The 14415-nt window shown below is 43.4% G+C and overlaps 1 protein-coding gene across 3 annotated transcripts in view; it reads left to right on the forward strand.

Annotated features, from left to right (window-relative positions):
* The window catches only part of E2F3 (E2F transcription factor 3), a 96000-nt gene that overhangs the window by 39467 nt on the left and 42118 nt on the right, over positions 1 to 14415 (forward strand). The window lies entirely within an intron of this gene.

The raw sequence follows: 14415 nt of genomic DNA on the forward strand, positions 1-14415 counted from the left end.
AGTTGTTCTGTGGATATAACTGATCTGGGCAATTTGGGCACTAGAGTGGATTTTTAGGCATGAATTATCTGGTTAAGTTAGCCAGATCATTGCCAGCTGTCTCCCGTGCTTTCTGCTCTGGAGACCCCAGCGTGAGTAATTGTCTTCTGTTTACTCATGCAAGCAAGTTGCTGGTTTCCATTTTCAAACAAAAACTAACTGCATGTTAGAATGGTATTTTAATTGAGCTATTTTTGTTGCTGATTCAGAGATTCCCCCACCCTTTGCCAAAGGAGTTGCCCAGATCAGAACCTATTAATTTAGTTGATTTGGGGGGTTCCCTTGTTGACTTTGAGGAAGACGTAAATATGATAATAGAGATTTAGAAGTTGATGGTATGAAATTTTCCGAAACTTTCAAAAGTTATGTCAAATTCGGACCAAACATTTTTCTACTGATTTTCCTAACTAAGTGAAAACTCCAGCTGTATAAATAATGATTTTTGTTTGAAAATATTTCTTCTCTTGATTTTAGAACCATCGAGGGAATTAAATTATAAGTAAGTAGCAGTAGAGATCAACTTCGTCAATGTGAAACAGAATGCAAAATTAATCACATTTTGAACTGAGTTCCAGAATATAAAGCAACTCTTTAGCATGAGTCGCTGAAGCCAGCTGCTTTTCAGGGAGGGGAAGAGGCTTACTGAGATGTTTTGTTTCTTTTTCTTTATTTATTAGTGTATTTGCCATTTCTCTGTTAGATCTGATTTTAATACTTCACGTCTTTCTGCTGTTGAGAAGTACAGTGACATGTCCCTCTACAACCATCATTTTCCTCCCATTTTTTTCTTTTCTTTTCTTCTTTTTTTTTTTTTTTTTTTGAGACAGTCTTACTCTCGCCAGGTGCCAGGCTGGAGTACAGTGGCGCCATTTTGGCTCACTACAACCTCCGCCTCCGGGGTTAAAGCAATTCTTCCGAGTAGCTGGGACTACAGAGTAGCTGGGACTACAGGCACACACCACCACACCCAGCTAATTTTTGTATTTTAGTAGAGATGGGATTTCACTATGTTGGCCAGGATGGTCTTGATCTCTTGACCTCATGATCCGCCCACCTCAGCCTCCCAAAGTGCTGGGATTACAGGCTTGAGCCACTGCCCCTGACTTTCTTTTCTCTTTTTTTTAAAGAGTCGGGGTCTAACTCTGTCACCTGGGCTGGAATACAGTGGCGTGACCATAGCTCCTCACTGCAGGCTCAAACTCTTGAGTTCAAGTGATCCTCCCACCTCAGCTTCCTGAGTAACTAGGACTAGGTGCATGCCGCCAACACCTGGCTAATTTTTACAATTTCTTTGTGGAGAGGGGTCTCACTATGTTGCCCAGGCTGGTCTGAAACTCTTGGGCTCAAGGAATCCGCCTGCCCCGGCCTCCCAGAACACTGGGATTATAAGCATGAGCCACTGTGCCAGGCCCTCCTCCAAGTTTTTCTTAAGAAAAAAGAGAATTCATGCTTCATTTACCGGACACTCCGCATCCCATTTAAGTGAATATAATGAAATACGTAAATGTATGACCAGTGTTGGTCCCTTTCTTACTGTAGGTTTGAGTTTTGATTGTCAACTTTGATGGGGAAAGCAATGGCGCCTCAACCCAGCCTGGGTGCTCTGCTGGTACTTCCTTGTCTGTTGCAGTGAAACCTCCTTAGCAGACATTACGTCCTCGCCGGCCCTCTGCATACTTGCTTGCACTCCGTTGATGACGTATCAAGGATTTACCATGTTGTGGAACAATTGGTTTCATCACATATTTTGAACTCTTATTTAAGGGAGTTGTTTTTTTATATTCTTCATTCCACAAATACTTAACCAAGGCATTTTTTTTGTTGCCACAGGTACATGACTTCCAAAACAAATCATAACAGTAGTTATTCAAAAAAATTAAAATAGTCTAGTAGTGTCCATGTCGTCTTACTTTAAACGCTCACTTTTCTAGAATGTGCCAAAGGAACAAATGGCTCTGGTGACTTTTAACCTTAGTCGCAGCCTACTTCCAGCGAAGGCAGTTCTCACTGCAGATATATGTATTCATCAGTCCAAAGAAAGAGAGAGGGAAACGTGGCTCCTGAGTATTCAGTGTGAGTGATTCACAATTCCGTACATGGAAGGCTTGGCTCCTTCTCTGTCTCTCAGGCTGCTTAGTAGGAAGTCAATGATACCAGTAGGAAAAGGCTGTGTTTTCTTTTTCTTTTCTTTTCTTTTCTTTTTTTTTTGAGATGGAGTCTTGCTCTGTCACCAGCCTGGAGTGCAGTGGCACAATCTCGGCTCACTGCAACCTCCGCCTCCTGGGTTAAGCGATTCTTCCACCTCAGCCTCCCGAGTAGCTGGGACCACAGGCACGTGGTATTTTTAGTAGAGATGGGGTTTCACCGTCTTGGCTAGGATGGTCTTGATCTCTTGACCTCATGGTCCACCTGCCTCGGCCTCCCAAAGTGCTGGGATTACAGGCAGGAGCCACTGCGCCTGGCCCCAAGGCTGTTTTTCTTACTTGGGGTTTGGTCTGCTCTCTGCAAACCACTAGAGAAACTTTTCTTTCCATAATGATCTGAAGTGTTGATAGTTACCATCTCTGTGAAAGCTCATTAAAAAGGACTTATTTTCCTTTGGAAGGAGAGGTCTCGTGCTGGAGCTAGCAGTGGAATATCAAGACCAAGGATCATAAGCCTCTTGCTGTAACTCTGGTTTCCAGATTTCGTTGAGCCTCCTTCTGCCAGAAGTAAATTTAGTGGGCATCTTGAATGGAAAAATGAACAGATGGTCAAGGAGAGAGAAAAGAGTCAGGGGTAGGGATGGGAATACCCCCAAAATCCAGTGTAGCAGGGAAGGGAAGGCTCTGCAGGGGTGAGGGCATCCAAAACACACAGTTTACTGTTTGAACCATTTTTGGGTGTCTGATTCAGTAGCATTAGCTGCATTCACAATGTTACACAGCCGTCATCCATGTCCAGAGTTCTTTCACCGTCTCTAACAGGAAATCTACCATTGAACAATAACTCCCCTCCCATCCCTCCAGTCCCTGGTAAGCTCTGTTCTACTTTCTGTCCATGTGATTTTGACTACTCTAGGTACCTCATATAAGTGGAATCATAAAATACTTGTCCTTCTGTATCTACCTTATTTCACTTAGCACAATGTCTTCAAGTTTCATTCATACCGTAGCATGTATCAGAATCTGATTCTTTTCCCACCTGAATGATATTCCATGGCATGTATAAGGCCCCATTTTGTTTATGTTTTCATTCATCAGTGGACATTGGAGTTGTTTCCATCTCTTTTTTCTTCTTCTTCTTTTTTTTTTTTTTTGGCTGAAAATTCCAAAAACCATCATTGGCTATCATGAATAATGCTGCAGTGAACATTGATGTATGATAGTATCTTCTGTTTGAGGCTCTTTTTTCAATTCCTTTGGGCATATACTCAAAAGTGGAGTTGCTGGTCATATGATAACTGTGTTTAACTTGTGTTTTTTGTTTGTTTGTTTGTTTTTGAGACAGATTCTTGCTCTGTTGCCCAGGCTGGAGTGTAGTGGCGTGATCTCGGCTCACTGCAACCTCCACCTCCCAGGTTCAAGCGATTCTCCTGCCTCAGCTTCCTGAGTAGCTGAGATCCCGCCCAGCTAAATTTTTTTTGTTTTTTTGTTTTTTTTGTATTTTTGGTAGAGACTGTGTTTCACCATGTTGGCTGGGCTGGTCTTGAACCCTTGACCTCAAGTGATCCACCGCCTCGGCCTCCCAAAGTGCTGGGATCATAGGCATGAGCCACTGTACCTGGCCGTATATTTAACTTTCTGAGGAACTATCAAACTGTTTTCCACAGCGGGTGCCCCATCTTACAATCCAACTAGCCCTGCACAAGGGAGTGGGGGCGGATCCTTGCTCTGACCCATCTACACGTCACCCAATTCTAATTTGCTAACCACGCCTCATCCTCATTCATCATTGGGTCACCTATAATTGCTTTTGCCCTTTGCTGAATCCGCCTGCCCCTTGGTGTTGGCTTTGGCTGGGGAAAGGAGCCTATCTGCTTTGCTGCTGACCTGGTTGGACATGTATGCCAGCCTGTTTATGAGGTGCTTTCTCTGGCTGAGGGAGTCAGGGGGGTATACGACTGTATTCTTCAGTGTAAGGGTGAGTCAGCACAGCAAAGTGTGCTTGCCCTGTCTCTCCAGAAACAATCTCCTTTGAGTCTTTTCATTCTCCTAGTAACCATCTTCTTAATAGCTGTGGCTTCATCTAAATGAAAAATTTATCTTGTGCTGCTTACCCAAAGGAGAGGCTCCTCACATGTCAGATATTATTTCACCAATTATCTCAGCAACTTCTGTACTTTTTATTCCTGATAGCAAAGTTTAGAATGATGCAGGTTTTCACAACATGCAGTGTTTTACGCATTTTTATCCCTACGTAGTTATAAGAAACAAAGAATTATTTAAAATAGTTTTAATACCTTCCATTTGATATGTTATTGTGTGTATATTTATATCTGGACACAATTCTTTTCATTGATCAGTACAGACAAAGCCTTTAGAGGAGAGTTAAGTTTCTCCAGTAATCATGTTTAAGGTATCTCAGGCCAGTCGCGGTGGCTCATGCCTGCAATCCCAGTATTTTGGGAGGCTGAGGCAAGTGTATCACCTAAGGTCAGGAGTTTGAGACCAGCCTGGACAACCTGGTGAAACCCCGTCTCTACTAAAAATACAAAAATTAGCCAGACATGGTGGAGGGTGCCTGTAATCCCAGCTACGTGGGAGACTGAGGCAGGAGAATCGCTTGAACCCAGGAGGCAAAGGTTGCAGTGAGCCGAGATCACGCCCTTGCACTCCAGCCTAGGCGACAAGAACAAACTGTCTCAAAAAAAAAAAAAACCCTTCAAATCTGTTTTTTAAATTTAACCTTTGAAACACTTGTGTAGCACAGGTGGCTCATGGGCACCACCATCTTCTTTTGGCAGATAACTAAACAAGCCTGTGTGTCAACACAGAAAGCTGGGTCTGCTCAAGAATTGCTGTGGGGTGCAGTGGCAGTGGGAGGGCAAGAGGGACGCAGGGGCCCCGCCTCCGTGTCTGTGGACCAGCCCTTCTCACAGTCCGTCGCTGCCTGTCTTGGCTCTATTCTCTTTCTCTTCATGGAATTATTCTGTGGGGTCTGCATATAATGATTCTGCATTCTAACATCTAACTTCCCTGTGGCTTCCTGGTTACCAAAGGCAGTTTCTTGACCTGAAATCCCCAGTCTGGGATTGTTAATAACCTTTGTTTTGTAGCCTGTTGTGCTTCAGATACTGTCTCAGCTTGTGTGAATTCCTGGTAGCATTATTGCCATATAGAAATTAGGCCGGATGCAGTGGCTCATACCCATAATCCCAGTGCTTTGGGAGGCCAAGGTAGGCTGGTCGGTTGAGCCCGAGAGTTTGAGATAAGCCTGGACACTATAGCCAGACCCCCATTCCTACAAAAAATTAATGGGACAGGGTGTTGCACACCTGTAGTCCTAGATACTTGGGAGGCTGAGGTGAGAGAATCACTTGAGCCCAAAAGTTCCAGGTTACAATGAGCTGTGATCAAACCACTGACTCTAGTCTGGGTGACAGAGTGAGATCCCATCTCTAAAAAGAGCAATGCTAGGGGCAAGAAAGTCTGTCTTTTTTTTTTTTTTTTTTTTTTTTGAGACGGAGTTTCGCTCTTGTTACCCAGGCTGGAGTGCAATGGCGCGATCCCGGCTCACCGCAACCTCCGCCTCCTGGGTTCAGGCAATTCTCCTGCCTCAGCCTCCTGAGTAGCTGGGATTACAGGCACGCGCCACCATGCCCAGCTAATTTTTTGTATTTTGAGTAGAGACGGGGTTTCACCATGTTGACCAGGATGGTCTCGATCTCTTGACCTCATGATCCACCCGCCTCGGCCTCCCAAAGTGCTGGGATTGCAGGCTTGAGCCACCGCGCCCGGCTACATTTTAGTTTTTAAAATGACAGAGGCGGGGCTCACGGACCCACCCCTGAAATCCCAGCACCTGAAGCGGCTGAGGTGGGAGGATAACTTAAGCCCAGTAGTTGAAGACCAGGCTGGGCAACATAGTGAAACCTGGTATCTACAAAAAAAAATTAGCCAGGCATGGTGGTCTGGGCCCGTGTTCCTAGCTACTGGGAATGCTGGGGTGGAAGATCACTTGAGCCCAGGAGACAGAGTGCAGTGAGCCACGTTCATGGAGCCTGGACGACAGAGCGCAACCTTGTCTTGAAAAATAAAAATAAAATGAAATAATAGAATGCCCTTCCCATCCAGATTGTAAGGCTTTTATATGTTAGCGTCTCCGTGGTATATTGTATGTTGTAGGTACACACCCCTGTTGATTACATGTTATGGTGTTTTTAGGCAGTGCGGTTTTTAATATCAGCTACTCATGATTCATAACAACTTCAGTCTTTATGAAATAAACTTTATTTGAATCCTTGAATTCCATTTTTAAGTGCAGCTACAGTTGGCACCTTAGACAAATGAAGGGTTTGTCTACACCTTAGTTCATTCCTTCAGAAAACAACGACATCTAGGATCTAATAGGATCTCTCGTGGGCCCTCAAAAACTACTCGTCTTTTTTAGAAAGCGTAGTTGTGGGTGCGTTTCTCTTTGTTCCATTGTGTCTGCCTGCCTTGTTACCGCTGTGTCTGGAAGAAAATGCAGAAAATTAGCATGGCTCCTTTCCTTGCTGTTTTGTATAACCTTTATGTCCTCACCCATAAGCAAGATCCTTGGAAATGAAATGTTATGTCAAAAAACAGACCAAAAAAAAAAACAAACAAACAAAAAACCCACAACAACAGAAAACACATTTTCTTAACTGTTGGATTCAAGGGTTTGTGACTAGGTCTTGGAAAATGAAAAAGGTCTTGGGAATTCCCCCTGAGTCATGAATGGGTGTGGTGGGACTGGGACACGGACCTCTGGGCTTTGGTTCTGATGCTGGCTTCTCCGAGGACAGCAGTCATGCTGGGGACAGCTGTTTTGTCCATTTATTCCTAGGCCCTGCCCTGTTCCTGACATACAGTAGACGCTCAATATATGCCTTTTGAAGTGAACTGCATTGGCCTGGCCAAGGCTTGAGCGCTTGGACTAATAGCAAGCTGAGTGTCAAGTTCCTCCCCAATCGGGCTGGGGAGTCAGGAGCAGGTCATGGTGAGTTGGTCCTTTTGTGTAGGCACCCCTGGTGGCAGCAGTGCCTTGTACTTAAAAATAGCTACCAACAGCCGGGCGCGGTGGCTCCAGCCTGTAATCCCAGCACTTTGGGAGGCCGAGGCGGGTGGATCACGAGGTTAAGAGATCGAGACCATCCTGGTCAACATGGTGAAACCCCGTCTCTACTTAAAAAAAAAAAAAAAAAAACATTAGCTGGGCATGGTGGCACGTGCCTGTAGTCCCAGCTATGAGGAGGCTGAGGCAGGAGAATTGCCTGAACCCAGGAGGTGGAGGTTGCGGTGAGCCGAGATCGCGCCATTGCACTCCAGCCTGGGTAACAAGAGCGAAACTCCATCTCAAAAAAAAAAAAAAAAAAAAATAGCTAGCAGCATCATCTTCCTTCCCAGGATGACAAGGCATTGAGAAAATTAGAATGTGTATATATTCTGCATTTTTTTTTTTTTTTGCAATGGAGTTCCACTCTGTCCCCCAGACTGGGCTCACTGCACCCTCCGCCTCCTGGGTTCAAGCAGTTCTCCTGCCTCAGCCTCCTGAGTAGCTGGGATCACAGTCTTGCACCACCATACATAGCTGTTTTTTTCTATTTTTAGTAGAGACGGTGTTTCATCATGTTGGTCAAGCTGGTCTCGAACCCCTGACCTCGTGATCTGCCCACCTCGACCTCCAAAAGTGCTGGGGTTACAGGCATGGGCCACTGCACCGGACCTCTCTGTTTTCTAAGACATACATTTTTTCATTTGTATATTTTATTTTAGCCTTGATCTCCCTCTACATTTGTTTATAAAACAGTGGTACCTCTTGTAATCACTTGCTTCTTAGTACTGAGGCATTTGTTTTCTCATCACTCTGAAAGGCAGTTTAGCACAGTACAGTAAGTCCTCACTCCATAGGTTCTTGAAAACCAGTTTTAAATGAATGCCGTATAATGAAACCAATTTGACCACAGACTAATTGATAAAAATAAGACTTCAGTTCCTACGAAACTACTTACAATATTAAACATTGAAATAAAGGTAAGCCATACATACGTTTAAGAAAGACTGGCAGAGTGCGGTGGCTCATGCCTGTAATCCCAGCACTTTGGGACGCCAAGGTGGGCAGATCATGAGGTCAGGAGATCGAGACCATCTGACCAACACGGTGAAACCCTGTCTCTACTAGCAAAAAATACCAAAATTAGCTGGTCATGGTGGTGTGCCTATAGTCCCAGCTACTCGGGAGGCTGAGTCAGGAGAATGGCTTGAACCCAGGAGGTGGAGGTTGCAGTGAGCCGAGATCACACCAGTGCACTCCAGCCTGGGCAGCAGAGCGAGACTCCGTATCAAAAAGAAAAAAAAAAGAAGATTAATTAAAAAACAAGTAAGATGATTATTTAATCATTTATTCCAGCTCAGGATTTCTGATGGATAGAGCCTGTCCCAGCAGCTTAGGGTGTCAGGCGGGGCAGCAGCGCTGAACAGGATGCCATCCCATCAGAGGGCACATTCGTACACAGCCTCAGTCACTCAGACCAGGGCATATCCCATCACGGGGCACATTCATACACAGCCTCGGTCACTCAGGCCGGGGCACGTCCCATCCCAGGGCACGTTCATACACAGCTTCGGTCACTCAGACTGGGACACTGTAGATCCGCCACTTCACCCCATGTGCACAGCCTTGGGGTGTGAGAGGAAACCTGAGGACCCAGAGAAAACCCACACAGACGTGGTGAAAACCTGGAAACTCCACAAATAGTGGCCATGGGCAAGAATCCATTTTTTTCCTCAACAATGTTATAACAAAATGACATTGATGAAATGCTATTCAAAGACCTGCTGTAGTTACAAATCGGTTATTAGACGGATTTAGGTCTCTACCTTGCTAGTTGCTTGCTGACATTAAGTTTCTCATCTGCAACTTAAAAATCCAGAAATGATGAAATGATACTGTTTAGCAGAGTCCGAATATATTAGCTCTAGTTGTTCTCATGAAATTATTTGACCCGAAGTTTAGGGATTTCTCCTGGAAGGCAGTCGGAGTGCCTACTCACCACGTGTGGGCATTGTTCTGTCAGACCACAGGTAGCGCTTAAGGTTGGAATCATTGCTGACCCCAACGTAAAATGCCTCTTTCTGGACAAGGAAATGGAGAGTGAATTTTGTAATTCCCCCCGTGTTATTTATTTCTTTAAAGTCATAGTCTTGCTGTGTCACCCAGGCTGGAGCTGGGGTGCAGTGGCCCAGTCTTGGCTCACTGCAACCTCCGCCTCCGAGGTTCAAGCAATTCTGCTGCCTCAGCCTCCCAAGTAACTGGGACCACAAGCATGCGCTACCACACCTGGCTAATCTTTGTAATCGTAGTAGAGACAGGGTTTCACCATGTTGGCCAGGCTGGCCTCAACTCCCGGACTCCGGTGATCTGCCTGCGTCAGCCTCTCAAAACGCAGGATTACAGGCGTGAACCACCATGCCCAGCCCTCTGTATTTTTGATGGGATGGATGGCTGAACATTTAGAGAGAACCTAAAAAGTTAAAAGTAAAAGCAAAGAAATCTTAGTAACAAAAAGCAATTTCATGCAATGTCATTGTTTTACTGCATCTTAATAAAGAAATGTGGCCACGTTAGAGCCAGAATCTGATTGATTTTTAATAGTCTTTCTTGGATAATATCAGTATAGAGAGTTTAAATTAGATTAACATATTAGCTTGCATCTTGTCCGGGAAAATAGGTAGATTCTCTGCACACGGAGGAAGGAGGGGCCTCCATGTTGTCCTGTTTAGTTTCATACTAAGGAAGAGTATGGCCAGCCGGTGCCTGGCGTTCTGCAGCTTGGGACAGTTGGTGGGGAAGGGCACTGCCTCTCTTGTGAGCTTTCTTGCCCAGGGGACAAATGAGCTAAGCAGTACTACATCATTACTGGGGTGTGTGTGTGTGTGCATGTGTGTAAATGTGAGAGAACAGAGCCTCTAAGTCTTGCCGTTTTGCTTTATCAGGCATCCCACTCCTACCCCTCAGCATAGGAATGTAGTCTTAACCCCAAGCCACTGCTTTTTCCACATGTACTTCTAATCTTGACCAGGTCTTGGGGGCAGTTCACTGCTGCACCAGCAGACTACACGACTCACAGCAATCTTTTTTTTTTTTTTTTTTTTTAAAGCAGTGATTTGCACTGGTCTAGCCTCCAAAGGGTAAAGGCCCAGATGAAACAGAGAATTTATTTTTATATCATGTCATCGTGTGCAAAGACTGCTACATAATCAGGAGTCAGAAATCTAAGGGAATAGGCTGTGAAGTCATTTTGTCCATGAGTTGTGTTACAACACATTCATTCATTGTAAACAATCACCAACAGTCGTTGCCATAATTTATTCTTGGCAGTAAATTGGGTTTTCAAGTGACAGAGTAAGGTATCAGAATTAAGCAACCAGGAGCTCCAGTTACGCGTGCTGGAAAAGATGTCTGGGAGACTTCGGGTACCACTGCCTCATATTAGAGATGAGCAAGTGGAGGCCCAGGGAAGGCGGGTGACTTGCCCACGGCGACCCAGTGGGTTAGAGCCACATCAAGAACTAGAATATTGGTCATTCATCACATTCTGTCCTTAAGCCTTTCTGCTCCACTTCCTGTTGACACAATGGGCAGGATTTTGAAATCCACTTTCATTCCTGGGGATGGATGCGAAAGGCTTTTCACTTGTCCAGTCCCATTTTCTTTCTCCAGGCAGATGACGGGTAGCAATTTCAGAAACTGAGCAGGGAATGGTGAAAGCTAGATTGTAGTGGGCTCTTTTTGGTTTGGTTGTCATGAGTGCTCTCAATGCAGAGCTTAGAAACCTCTCCAGAGAAATAATCATCAGCTCTCCAAGGAGTGCTCTTGCAGGCTAGCATGTTGCTGGCTGGTGTGTGTCTTCCTGTAAACTCCCGGCATCCAGTGTCCACACAGAGAAAAACCGGCTGACTTAGTTTCTTGCTCTGCTGTATGACAGACAATCAGAATGTAGCTCTGGTGCCTTGTCGTGTACCCACAGTCAGTTAAATGTGTTTGTCTTTAATATATAAATGTGTTTGCCTTTTATACACACACACACACACACACACACACACACACACACACACAGCAATGGAACAGATGTTTTTAAAATATGATTTTCAAGGAAATATGTAAAACCTGGCATCTCTTCAGATAGACATAGAGGTACTAAAAACTCTTGGTTAATGTGACTTGTTTGTACACTCCATGTGGTGAATTTTACACAGTATCTCAAGGTGTTTCCTTATTTTGAATTAGTTAAAAGACAGGTTTGAGATGTGGGAGAAGAGTATGTTGTATCTCTTGTCTGATCCGAGGAATTCTGTGTTCCCGAAGTCTGTAATTAGGGGCTTGTGTTGATTATTTATTGAAACAAAGCTGAAGGTGGGGGTGAGGGGAGGACCACACAGTGGAAAACGTTCTGTGGCAGACATCTGAGCTTGACTTAAAAGCATGGGCTGCAAAGAAATGTAAATTCATTGGCTTAATTGGAAGAGAGTATTTATAGAAATTGAATGATCCAGTAAAACTGAAAGCCTGGCTTCTTTCATCTTCAGAGACCTGCTTTAGTAAATGCTGTTCTGAAAATCCCTCGCCTGCAAAGTGGACTTTGCCATCGAATATCTGGCCTCCTGGCAGTCAGTAACTTTGACGTGACCCTATTGCCTGACTTGTATGGACTAAGTACTTTTCTTTTTTGGCTTTGGGTTTCTACTGAAAACATACATATAAAGAAAAAAATGGCCGTATACACTGAAGTTTTCTGATTTTTTTTAAATGGAGCTCCATAATTTGATTTCAATAACTATTATAAAGAAACTTTTATAAGAAGATAGAATTAGAAAATCTTGCTGTCCAGCCTGTTCCCACCTAACCTGCCCACCCGCGCCTTCTATAGTTTACCATTTCCATTAAATTTTCAAAAATTCTTCCACGGTTTATGCAAATCTCAAAAATTTTCTAATGCTTTTTATTTTCCCTCTTTTCTTAGAAAAGTTGACAACTAGATGTTATCTTGGTTTTACATGGGGACCATGTACTTTAATGAGCTTTTCATGTACCTAAGCTTTTATGAGCTTTTTACGTGAGATCACGTACTTTAATGAGATTTTCACATACATACGAGCTTTTCAGTACACGCAAACCTGCCTCATCCTTTTTGGAGCTGTGCAGTATTCCATTGTATGCAAGTCCTGGAATTATTTACATCAGTCTCCCAAATAGACTTTGATTCTTTCAGTCTTCTGCTATTATGAAGGTGCCATGAATAACCTTGTATGTCACTTCAAACGTGCTCAGGTGTGTCTGTAGGGTAGCTTCCTATGAAAGGGATTTGGGCCAGTAGATGTGTGCATATGTATTTGTGGTAGTATTGCTAGCCCCCTTTTTTTTTAGCTTTTAAGTTTTGGGGTACATGTGCAGGTTTGTTATCTAGGGAAACTGTGTCATGATGGTTTGTTGTACAGATTATTTCATCACAGGGATTCAGCCTAGTACCCATCGGTTACTCTTCCTGATCCTCTCCCTCCTTCCACCCTCTACCTTCTCTAGGCCCCAGTATCTGTTCCCCTATAATGTGCCCATGTGTTCTCATCATTTAGCTCCCGCTTGTAAGTGAGAAGATGCAGTATTTGGTTTTCTGTTCCTGTGTTAATTTCTTAAGGGTAATGGCCTCCAGCTCCTTCTATGCTCCCACAAAGGATACAACATCATTCTTGTTATGGCTGCATAGTATTCCAAGGTGTATATGTACCACATTTTCTTTATCCAGTCTGTCATTGGTGGGCATTTAGGTTAATTCCATGTCTTTTGCTATTGTGAACGGTCCTGCAGTGAACATATGTGTGCGTATGTCTTCATGATAGAACAATTTAGATTCCTTTGGATATATACCTGGAAATGGGAATGCTGGGTTGAATGGTAGTTCTGGTAGTTTTTTGGTCCTTGAGAAATCACCACACTGCTTTCCATCATGGTTGAACTAATTTATACTTCCAATAACAATGTATAAGCCTTTTTATCGGCAATCTCACCAACATCTCTTGTTTTTTGATTGTTTAATAATAGACATTCTGTCTGGTGTGAGATGGTATCTCATTGTGCTTTTGATTTGCATTTTTCTAATGATCAGTGACATTGAGCTTGTTTTCATATGCTTATTGGCCCCATGCATGTATGTCTTTTGAAAAGTGTCTGCTCATGTCCTTTGCCCATGTTTTAATGGGGCTGTTTGTTTTTTTCTTCTAAATTTGTTTAAGTTTCTTATCGATGCTGGATATTAGACCTTTGTCAGATGCATAGTTTGCAAAAATTTTCTCCCATTCTATATGTTGTCTGTATACTCTGAGAGTTTCTTTTGCTGTGCAGAAGCTCTTTAGCTTAATTAGATACCATTTGTCAATTTTTGCTTTTGTTGCAATTGCTTTTGGTGTCTTCGTCATGAAATCTTTGCCTGTTCCTGTTTCCAGAATGATATTGCCTAGGTTGTCTTTCTGGGTTTTTACAAAAGTTTTGGATTTCACACTTAACTCTTTAAGCCATCTTGAGCTGATTTTTTTTTCTAGTTCTGTGAAGAATGTCATTGGTAGTTTGATAGGAATAGCATTGAATCTGTAAATTGCTTATGTTTTCCCATTCGTTTGTATCATCTCTGATGTCTTTGAGCAGTGTTTTATAATTCTTGTCATAGAGATCTTTTTAGCGTATTCCTGGATATTTTATTCTTTTTGTGGCAGTTGTGAATGGGATTATGTTCCTGATTTGGCTCTTGGCTCGACTGTTGGTATATGGGAATGCTAGTGATTTCTGTATGTTGCTTTTGTATCCTGAGACTTCACTGAATTTGTTATCAGCTTAAGGAGCTTTTGGGCTGAGACTACAGGGTTTTCTAGATATAGAATCATGTTGTCTGCAAACAGGTATAGTTTGACTTCCTGTCTTATTATTTGGATGCCCTGTCTTTCTTTCTTTCTCTTGACTGATTGCTCTGGCCAGGGCTTCCAATAACTATGTTGAATAGAAGTGGTGAGAGAGGGCATCCTTGTCTTTTGCCAGTTTTTAAGAGGAGTGCTTCCAGCCTTTTCCCATTCAGTATTATGTTGGCTGTGGGTTTGTCATAGATAGCTCTTTTTATTTTGATGCATGTTCCTTCAGTATCGAGTTTATTGAGAGGTTTTAACA

The sequence above is a fragment of the Saimiri boliviensis genome, chromosome 4, assembly GCF_048565385.1.
Source record: "Saimiri boliviensis isolate mSaiBol1 chromosome 4, mSaiBol1.pri, whole genome shotgun sequence".
Classification (NCBI taxonomy): Eukaryota; Metazoa; Chordata; class Mammalia; order Primates; family Cebidae; genus Saimiri; species Saimiri boliviensis.